Source organism: Lactuca sativa, chromosome 8, assembly GCF_002870075.4.
Source record: "Lactuca sativa cultivar Salinas chromosome 8, Lsat_Salinas_v11, whole genome shotgun sequence".
Taxonomy (NCBI): Eukaryota; Viridiplantae; Streptophyta; class Magnoliopsida; order Asterales; family Asteraceae; genus Lactuca; species Lactuca sativa.
The window spans coordinates 26,422,593-26,434,062 of record NC_056630.2 but is presented as its reverse complement, the minus strand read 5'-3'; the positions used below and the strand labels follow the sequence as shown (position 1 = coordinate 26,434,062).

Sequence of the window (11,470 nt, the reverse complement as noted above, 5' to 3'; positions counted from 1 at the left end):
GCCCCTTCAACCGAGCCTTGTGTTATGATACCAATTGTTGGTAATCAGCCCTTCCTTTAAACTCACTAGCAAACCCGCAACTATCGATTCTCATCTATTGCTCAACGTGATTTGGTTTTCTCTACGTTTATATATATTTGCAAATGGAAACGGATTACATCTATTAAAGAAAACATCCTACACTATTTATAGACTAAATAATTAAGCTGCTACACCACTACCACTATACCACCTACAGTGAACAAAAGAGAGAAAATAAACATGCAACTATTTCATCCTTATTCTCCACTCCATGACTACTGACCCGTGGCTTACACGTTGACCCGCAACTCATCTGTGACCCATAACCCATCAAGATTACCCAAAGAACAATAGCATGACTATTGTACTGTACAACCAATTATTTGTTTTTCTTTTTCAAACAGCGAATAGTGTATAACCAATTTTATATTTTATATGAGCCACGATGGATGAACAATAATGGGAACAATCTAAGCAAAGTTCATTGAAGAGGTAGTTCAAAATTGGCTAGCGGATTATCGTTTAGAATATTTCTTTTTTCAATACGTTGACCAATTAGTCTTTCACCTCAATTGATCAAATATCTACCGTCTTCAACTTTCACCCAACAACATCTAATCATCAATGAAGGATCATTCCATACTTATACTTTTTGCCTTTGCCTCATTCTTTCTGCTTCCAGAATCTTTAGCAGTAGACAAAATACACGCAAACCAACCTATAAAAGATGGTAACACAATCGTTTCAGATGGCGAGATGTTCCAACTCGGCTTTTTAGCCCCAGAAACTCAAAGAATCGGTACCTGGGAATATGGTACAAGAAGATTTCAACAGGTACCGTTGTATGGGTAGCCAACAGGGAAACGCCAATTACAGATGACTCCGGCGAATTCAAACTCAGAAGCTCCGGAGGTCCGGTGATTCACAGTGGCGGCACCACCGTGATCTGGTCATCCAATTACACGGTATCTATAACAAATCTTGATCCAGTGGCACAGCTTCTGGATACCGGAAACCTTGTTGTCTGGGATAAAAACCGAAATATGATTTGGCAAAGTTTTGATTATCCTGGTGACACATTGCTGCCCGGGATGAAATTCGGGAAGGACTTGCTGACCGGAATGGACAGGTATCTGACATCATGGAAAACTCTCCATGACCCTTTTCCAGGTTCGTATGTATACTCTGTTTTCACAAATGGATATCCGCAGATATTTGAAAGGAAAGGTTCAGAATTACACTTCAGGATTGGACCATGGAATGGTGTGAAGTTCCATGGTTTGCCTATGGACGAACCAAATCCACTTTACTTAGCTGAGTTTGTTGTTAACAAGAAAGAAATATATTATAAATATGAACTTAAAACTTCAGTTGCTCAGAGAATACTTTTGATGTCGGATGGAAATATAGTGCAGTTGCACTGGATTGAGCGAATGCACGACTGGATTCAATATGGAAATGCGAAAATAGATAACTGTGGTGTTTATGGGCTTTGTGGGCCTTATGGAAGTTGTATCATTAATAGATATCCACCTTGTAGGTGTATGGATGGGTTTGAGCCGACACTCCAAGAAGAATGGAATGCAGCTGATTGGTCGAGTGGGTGTAAGCTTAAAAAACCTTTGAGTTGTGGGAATGGCGATGGGTTTAAGAGACTTGCGGGATTGAAATTTCCCGACACACAACGTTCATGGTATAATGAAAGTATGACACTTGGAGAATGTGAGATAGCTTGTAAAACGAATTGTAATTGTACAGCTTATGCAAATTTAGACATCAGAAATGGTGGAAGTGGTTGTTTGTTGTGGTTTGGTGATCTGATTGATATCAGAGAGTATGATGAAGATCAAAATCTTTATGTAAGAATGGCTGCCTCTGAGATAAAAGATCGGGACTCGAACTTGAGAAGAACAAAAGTAGTCACCATTGTTCTGATAGTCTCAGCAGCAGCATTGCTTCTGTCTGTAGTAGCTTTTGTATATAGAAACAGAAAGAAAAGACTACGGGTGTGTTTGGCTTAGCTTTTAAAAGCTCAAAAGTTCTTTTCCAAAAAGTTACAAAAAGTCAGGAAATCCTGACTTTTCCAAAAAGATGTTTTTCTTTGTATTAAAACTCCAAAAGTTACTAGTTTGCCAAACATCTTTTTGTTTTTTTTTCTTTTACAAAAAGTTACTAGTAACACAATCATCTTTTTTTTATAAACCAAACGATTTCAACTTTCAATTAGCTTGAGAACTTTTCATGTACTATAAATGTAGGGTCTTTTAAGTCCCCGCAATGTTTCTCTAGCTTTAGGGAAATTGGGATTTGCCTCTCCGTGTTGGCTGTTGATGAGGTGTCAAGCGTGAAGTTTTCCCTTTTTTTGAGTTTTTGAAAATCATGTAATCAAGAACAATTCAACTTATCATTTTGTAGGAAACAGGGTACATGCACTTGATAAAAGACATAGTAGTGTAGGGATGGAAGATCTTGATGAGGTACCCTTTTTTAGTCTGAATGAAATAGCCAAGGCAACCAATAATTTCAGCATTGATAATAAGATTGGAGAAGGTGGATTCGGTCCAGTTTATAAGGTAACTTCTTGATGCTTCTGGAATAGAATGTGATGTGTATCAGAATAGTAAACTTTAATCTTAATGTTTTAGGGTGTGTTACAAGATGGACAAGAAGTAGCTGTGAAGCGTCTCTCAGACACATCAGAACAAGGGCTTGAAGAGTTCGAGAATGAAGTGATTTGTATTGCAAAACTTCAACATCGGAATCTTGTGAAGCTTCTTGGATATTCCATTCATGGAAATGAAATGATTTTGATTTATGAATACATGGTTAACAAAAGTTTGGACTCATTTATATATGGTCCGAATCTCTACAGTTTAACTAAATATGATGCTTTTGAATTGCTTTTCAAATCAAAGGATGAATTACTTAAGTGAATATCTTTTTGGCAGATAATACGCAAGGTTCTATGCTTAATTGGCCTCAACGGTTTGGCATTATCCATGGAATGGCCCGAGGCATTCTTTATCTACATCAAGATTCCCGCCTTCAAATCATTCATAGAGATCTGAAAGCAGCTAATATTTTGTTGGATAGTGACATGAATCCAAAAATATCCGACTTTGGCCTTGCTAGAAAGTTTGTAGGATTTGATAATGCCACCAAGACAAAAAAAGTGGTTGGGACATAGTAAGAATCCAAAACCATTGTTTATTAAGAAAAAGATAGAGTCAAGTAATATGTCAATTTACTTAATTTAACTTTGCTGCAGTGGTTACATTTCTCCAGAGTATGCATTACGGGGACGGTTCTCTGTAAAGTCAGATGTATTTAGCTTTGGTGTTCTAGTGTTGGAGATAGTCGGTGGCAAAAGAAACAGGGAATTTTCATATGGAGACCATAGAGACAACCTTCTTGGACATGTAAGTTAGATCTTTAGACCTGAAACTAGTGATTTCTTTAATGTAAAATGTTAAGCCCAAAGTTACAAAATAGCCGAATAACCTCAATATCAACTTAAAACCATGGTAAAAGTAAATGGTAACATATAACTTACCGATTATTAGAGGTTCGCAATGCTCACTTTTTATCCATTTGATCTAGGCATGGAGATTGTTCAAAGAAGACAAGTCGATTGAAGTGATGAGTGCATCTTTACGTGAGACATGTGTAATATCTGAGGTAGAACGTGTGATACATGTTGGATTATTGTGTGTGCAACATCATGTAGAAGATAGGCCAACTATGTTATCAGTGGTTTTGATGTTGGTTGGTGAGGGTGCATTACCTCAACCCAAACAGCCTGGCTATTTCTCTCAAGATAGTCATGAATCTAAGTCTATTTCATCACTCGGTGATGATGAATACATGATAACACTATTGTATGCTCGTTAGCAACCACATCTTTACACAGTGTTGTAAAAATCCCGACTAGGTTTCGATTAGTCTCTAAGCGCTACCTGACCGACTAGAATGCATCTAGCGATTGATCATTGCCTACACAATAAAAGTAGCAAACGATGAAATTTTAATACTTTGAAGAAGTTGTATCTCAATAGAAACTGTGGGAATATTAATTTTGTATTAATCATATTAACCTACTTTGTTATTATCTTAGTGGTTTTTACGAACTTTGTTATGATATTAGTCAAATTTCATTTTTTTATATTCAATGAATTAACAATTTAGGGTCCCCGATTAATCTCTGCCTAGCCAATTAATCTTTTAACCCCGGTCCACAGACTAGGTAACATCGAGCATTTATTACAACATTGTCTTTACCTCACGGGATAAAAACTTTGTTAGAGCTTATGTCATTTGGCTTAGATTATTACTCTTTATTTATATTATATTCTCTATTCTTTTCTTTCTTAATCTCCTATTAACTCTGAACTCTAGATGACATAAATTTCACATTAACTATGCATTAGATTTTTTTAAGTCAAGATTAAGTTAAGGGTAAACTTGTTCAATCGTGTTGACCGATGAAAATAATGAATATTGAGGAAATGATTTCCTTGATTCAAAATGATAAAGTTACAAACTATAAATACAATACAAAAAGGCCATGGGTTGTACACGAGGCTATACATATGGGATATAACATAACAAATACACACTAACCTTCCTCCAAAGTTTGATGATAAGAAGGCTGGAGGACGTTAAAATTGGCTTTGAAGTCGTGAAAAAGGTGACGTAAAGAGTCCCTTCTTGAAAATGTCAACATTTTATGAGCATGAAGAGACAAAGAGAACACAAACAAAGCCTATAGGAACTTTGTCATGAACAAAGTGGATATCAATCTTTATGTATTTGGTATGCTGATGTTGAACTAGGTTTGTAGACATATAAACAACAATGGCATTGTCATAATATACAAAAGTGGTCTTGTTCGTCGGGCATTGAAGAAGCTTTTTGTGTCTTTGTTATCAGGAATGAGGGTCTCGAGATTGTTCCAAACTTGAAAAGTGGAGTCCTTCATTAGTACCATTTGGAAAAGATAATCTGAGAAGGATCTGTATATCCACAATTTCACAATAAAGTCCACTTTCTTCCGTTCAACATCTTTTGATTTTAGGGTAGAATCTTCTTTATGCTTCGATCACATCGAACCCAATAAAATGGGTGGAGAAAAGTTCTCTCTACATATCATGTAACATCCATAAAATTTTGAAATTTTTAAACATTTTACATAAATCCAAAAACCATCATTTATTACATATTGTTTTCAAAATAGGTTTTGCATCAGAGTTTTTCCCAGAAATCATAAAATGAAATACGAGGAGGTGCATGATCAAGCCTTCTCCTTTCCGCGATCATCTAAAGTACCTGAAACACAACAAAAAACTGTAAGCCTAGAGCTTAGTGAGTCTTCCCCAAAATACCACCACATAAACATAACCAACAACAACATGCACATATGAGCCTTCAGTCTGACCAGACCGCCTTGCGGGCCTTCAGCCTATCTAGACTGCTTCTGAGCCTTCGGCATGACTGAACCGCCTCGCAGGGCCTACAGCCTATATGGACCGCTCACCGGGCATTCGGCCTGACTGGACTGCCTCGCAGGCCTGCAGTCTATCCAGGCCGCCCTAGGTCTGTTGGCCTTCAGCACAAAGCAGGACCGCCTTAATCCAACCACATACACACATGTCGACATATACATAACTCATAAACTCATAATCAATCAACAGGCAAGCACAGATCATACAGATCAATAAGCATAGCATCATCCTATCTACCAGGATACCAATCTAACAAATCGTAACAGCATAACATGATCCTAAGATAACTAGGATAACAATCCAAAAGGGTCGGCATTGGTGCCTTCGACCCGTAAGTACAGTGAGGAACTCACCTCACAAGCAGTATTGACTGATAAGATCCAACTTTCAAATCTCAGCTCTTGACTTGAATGCCTACAACCAACATGTGACCATCGTATCAAACACCCCTAAATACCCAAAATGCCTTCAAAACCAAACTTGGTCAACCATGGTCAAAGTCAAAGTCAATGGTCGAGGTCAACAGTCCATGTGGACCCAACTCGTCGAGTGCATCTAGCCACTTGTCGAGTTCCTTCAATACTTGGAAAGTCGGGAAAACCGTAGCCAACTCGCCGAGGTGGCTGGAAAACTCGACGAGTTTTCCCCCTGTTTAACACATTTGGATGATTCTTCGATTCCAGGGACGCTAAGGCTTAGATCTGAACTCCAAATGTGTCTTAAAGGATAAATTTTCCAACTTTATCCTTTGGGACTACTCCAAATGCTCAAAATCTCTTATCCAAGGCTTAAAAACTCAAAGGCTTAACCATTAAGCCCAAAACCCTAGAGATCTAGAACCCATCCTTTTCCAGAAGAGTTTCTAACCTCAAAAACGTCCCAACGATTGATGTTTTATAGACATGCATGTCCAATGCATGTCTTGAAGCCAAAATGGGCCAAAAGGGGGGGAAAATATGCCCTAAAATCCATGCATGGCATCAAAGCTTGACAAAAAGCCAGATCTAACCCACTATAAGGCCATCTTGCCCTGGAGATTCATAAAGTTGCAAACTTTATGAAGTCCATGCATGCAACAACCAAGAATAAGGAGGGAAAAGGGCAAATAATCAAGATCTAGCTACATATATAGATAAAAATCGGATCTTGAATACTCACAACAGTCCCCAAGAGTGCCAAGTTGGAGGCTAAATGCTTTGCTTGCTAGATCCTTGCTTCCTTCACACAATCTTCTCCTTCTTTGCTACAAAAATACCACACTAACTCATAATATGAGAGGAATTGAAGATTAGGACTCACAAGGTCGATATTAAGGTTTGGAGGCTGATAAGAGATCGGCCTCAAAGACTTAAGGAGGTTATATAGGGTGCAAACCATAAAATTTAGGGTTTCTCATTCATCCGCCAACTCATCGAGTTCTTCCTTACCAACTCATCGAGTTGGTCCAAAAAGGTATGCGGCCTAAAAGCTTTCAACACGTCGAGTTGAGGCCATCAACTCGACGAGTTCCAAGGAGATTTTGCCTTTTAAGAAATCAATCATATACCTGGAAGTCGGGATGTTACATATCATAATTAAGTCAATCAAGGTCAACACCAAGAGGTATTTATGTTTTTATGTTCATGATGTCAGAAGCCTTGTGGGTACGGCAGTAAACGAAATGAATGTTAATGAATTGTTCGTGAACCGTTTGGCTGGAAGTTCATTTATGTTCGTTTATTTAATAAACAAAGGAACATGAACACAAATTCTCACTCGTTTAATTAAACGAATGAACATGAAAAATGGTCTCGTTCATTTAATTATGTTCTTGAATGTTCGTTTATGTTGTTCCTTCATATAAGTTCATTTTATGTTGTATATGCTCAATTATGTTTGATTACAACATTACTATATTATATGTTCATTTATGTTCATATATGTTCAATTATGTTTGTTTATCTTTGTTTGTTTATGTTCATTTTTGATGTTTATTTAGCATGGTCACGAACATAAACAAACATGAACAATGTAATTTGTTAAATGAACAACATAAACAAGAAAACCCATTCGTTTATCTGTTCGTGTTCGTTTGCTTGTTCGGATAACTTAAATGAACGAACATGAACAAGCCCTCATTCGGTTAATTTACAACCCTATTTTGTGGGAAGTGGGAGCATTGGCTGCAATGGATGAGGCTTGCAAGAACAAGATTGGAGGCTAACAATGAGGTTGAGGGCTCAACCGTCGAGAAGGTAGGAGCCGGTGGAGAAAGATATAAGAGATAAATGGAAGGGGAGAAATTTTAGGTGGATTTTATGGCATGCTCTAATACCATATTGAGGAATTGATTTCTTTGATTCAAAATGATAAAGGTACAAAGTATACATACAATACAAAATGTCAGGGGTTGCATAATAGGCTATACACGATCGACAATACAACACAGACCTATGTACACATAACAAATACATACTAACATTGAAAAACCCTTAAGGGTTTGTGGTGTATTGAACTAGTATAAATAAGTCATAAATATATGCAATGACCCCTAAGCTCTTTCTCTCTCTCTCTCTCTCTCTCTCTCTCTCTCTCTCTCTCTCTCTCTCTCTCTCTCTCTCTCTCTCTCTCTCTCTCCTGTTGGTGATTTGTTTCACTGATATTATTTAAGTGTAATGGGATTGATTTGTTGGCCAAAAGCAATCTTGATAAACATTAAACAAGTAAGGGGTAGTGTAGAGTGCCCACTTGTTTAAGTTTTTTCAAGATTTAAAGTACACTGTCATTTATGGACGAAACCCGTAAACAAACAGGGGTCTTGAGGCAGGGCCTGGTAGCGAGGTCCAAGGATTGGCAGCCCCTGGCTGGGGACTAGCTGAAATTTTTTATTTGGGTTATGTTGCTTTATTAAAAATGCATCAAAAATCAAGATTTTATAAAATTGATTTGTATTTTACTTTTGTCTTGACCCTTATTTAAAACCAATTTTTGTGTCATTTTCCAAACTGCCTTGTAACAGTTTGGGCAGTTCTAACATCTCTCTCTCTCTCTCTCTCTCTCTCTCTCTCTCTCTCTCTCTCTCTCTCTTGTTGGTGATTTGTTTCACTGATATTATTTAAGTGTAATGGGATTGATTTGGTAGCCAAAAGCAATCTTAATAAACATTAAACAAGTAAGGGGTAGTGTAGAGTGCACACTTGTTTGAGTTTTTTCAAGATTTAAAGTACACTGTCATTTATAGGCGAAACCCCTAAACAAACAGGGGTCTTGAGGCAGGGCCCTGGTAGCGAGGTCCAAGGATTGGCAGCCCCTAGCTGGGGGCGAGCTGAATTTTTTATTTGGGTTATGTTGCTTTATTAAAAATATATCAGAAATCATGATTTTATAACATTGACCCGTTTTTTACTTTTGTCTTGACCCTTATTTCAAACCAATTTTTGGTCATATTTTTAGTATATTCTCAAGAACATATCTTCACATACTTTCTGTTCTGAAATCTCTAACTTTTATCTAATTGTATGTTCGATCTGTATCATCGAAATACTTCAATTCGATAGTGTTTTCACGACTTTTAGATAATCTTAGCAATCATTTTACCCCCATTTCTAACATCACGACTTTTAGAGAATTCTAACATCTCTCTCTCTCTCTCTCTCTCTCTCTCTCTCTCTCTCTCATTAATGTAATGTATGAAAATAGGCTAAACTATATATTACTTAAACACTCACCCCCTCCCCACATCCAAGCTATATTATCATATATGCTCAAATTAAACCAAAAGCAACACACACCTTTACAAAATGTCTATCTATTTTAACATGTCTAGTGTGTTTGTGTTAACATTATCACAAAAGACAACAATAGCATCCTAAATAATATTCTTAGTTTCCAAATTTAGCGAAATTAGCCTTTCACCATTTAAATTTCGAATTAACTCCAATATGACATTGAAATATGTTTTTTTAGTTTCTCATATTCTAATGCAACCTTAAATTATTGAATTTTTACTGATCTCTAAATTCATATTAAATGAATTTATCCAAATATCATTCCTTAATTTTCAAAATCAAAGATTTTTACCCAATCTATCATCTAACTAATTAATTATTTTTTTATTTAATTACTTTTAAGTGATAACTTTGAAATTTTAAATCCACCAGATTTATTTTATTCAATTATTTTAATTTATGTTATATAAAAATGCACTTAAGAATTTTAACTTCCAACCACAAATATATGTGTACCATACGCGAACACATTGTATTGTATTGCTTCTTATCTTTTCCTTTCCTTTCCTGTTGAGCACCAAGAAGTCAAGAACCCACCACAAATCATATGTTGACTTCCCTTTCACTAGCCTTTTAGAAATTATGCCCAAAATTTCCTTTTCATTTTTGTACTTCTTAAAGTATTAAGTTTTCCCGTTGTTTTTCCTTAACTATTTAAATACAAAATTAATAACAAAAATACAAAAAAAATGGATTTATTATAATTTATATTTTTTTATAAAATTTTCTATTTGTAGTTTTGTACTAAACCCAATTAAATATATGGGCTATTATGTTTTCCAAGCCCAAATACTTTTTCTCTTTGATATAAACTAATTATACACAATCAGTGTTGTAGAGCTTTTTCATCTACAAATTCACAATTTAATTTTTTAGATTTTAAAAATTCAGATTGTGCCCTAAACTACTACTTAAATGAACTTGTTTATCCTTATTTTAGGATGCTACAACTTGTGATTGTCGAAATTTCAAGGGTCACAATAGCAATGGTTTTCGAAATTACAGGGATAGCACAACCTACTAATCATATTACCTCAAACATAGTATAGACCATTTGTTTTTCTCAAGTCAACCTTTTTACAACAAGATAGCCTTTTGTTAGCACAACTTGTGATTGTAGTACCTCCAACATAGTATAGACCATTTTCTTTTCTCATGTCCGCCTTTATCAAAACAAGAGAGTCTTTTGTTATTTTCAGGACTCCGTCTCCACTTGAAAATTTGTATCCCTTGTCATCAAAGACACTTAAAGATATAACGTTTCTCTTCATCTTTGGAATGTAACGAACATCACTTAAGCTTCTTATTATGCCATCAAACATCTTGATCCGTATGGTGCCAATACCACCAATCTTGCATGGTGAGTTATCAAATCAAGAACAGAACCAGCATTATGAAGTGGTTTGAAGGTAGTAAACCATTCTTTATGTGGGCATATATGGTATGTACAAACGAAATCAATAACCCACTCATGATTAATGTTGGGACACCTAACAAAATCTACATTAACAACTTCTTTTGAGTGTGGTCGATTGCTTTTTTCAAGAACAATATCTCTACCATCTTTTTTCTGTAAAAAGACCACAACAAAGGCCGAGTTTAAAAGAGGAGAGATTTAAAATAGAAATACTAGATATAGAACTAATAGTAAAATAGTTGTAAAGGTAAAGAAAGTAACATTACCTTTGTCGTCCGGCCTTGAGCTTTCATGAAATCAGAAAAAGCATGCATTAACAAGTCTTCCTCAGCCTACAAAAAAGATTAAAATAATTAATTAATCAAGCAAAGTGTTGGATATTATACGTAACAATACATGCAAAGAAAAAAAAATCACACCTTAAGTTTTTGCCATTCATGTGACAATGATCGACTAGCATTCATGAGGAGTTCATCATGTTTCTCCAAGTGTCTACATTTAGAACAAGAACATTATGTGCTACCAATCGTGTAAGAAAAATAATTATTTCAGCAAAACTTACTTCAAAATCTCTTCATATTTAAGGCCCATTAGATTATGCGAGCTTTATTGATACCCTGAAATCCTAGCCTCCAATCTTTACTTAAACATCAACAACAATTAGGGCTGATCTTCAAGCATTGTTGATTAAATAGGTACTCTAACGAGCATAACAAAGACAGTAATGTAAATATTGTTTGGAAAGAGAAGAGTGTCTTCACAAT

The 11,470-nt window shown here is 35.9% G+C and overlaps 1 pseudogene; it reads left to right on the top strand.

The window, feature by feature from the left end:
* Positions 1-506: 506 nt before the first annotated feature.
* Positions 507-4,134, top strand: LOC111877226 (G-type lectin S-receptor-like serine/threonine-protein kinase At4g27290; annotated as a pseudogene).
* Positions 4,135-11,470: the final 7,336 nt, after the last annotated feature.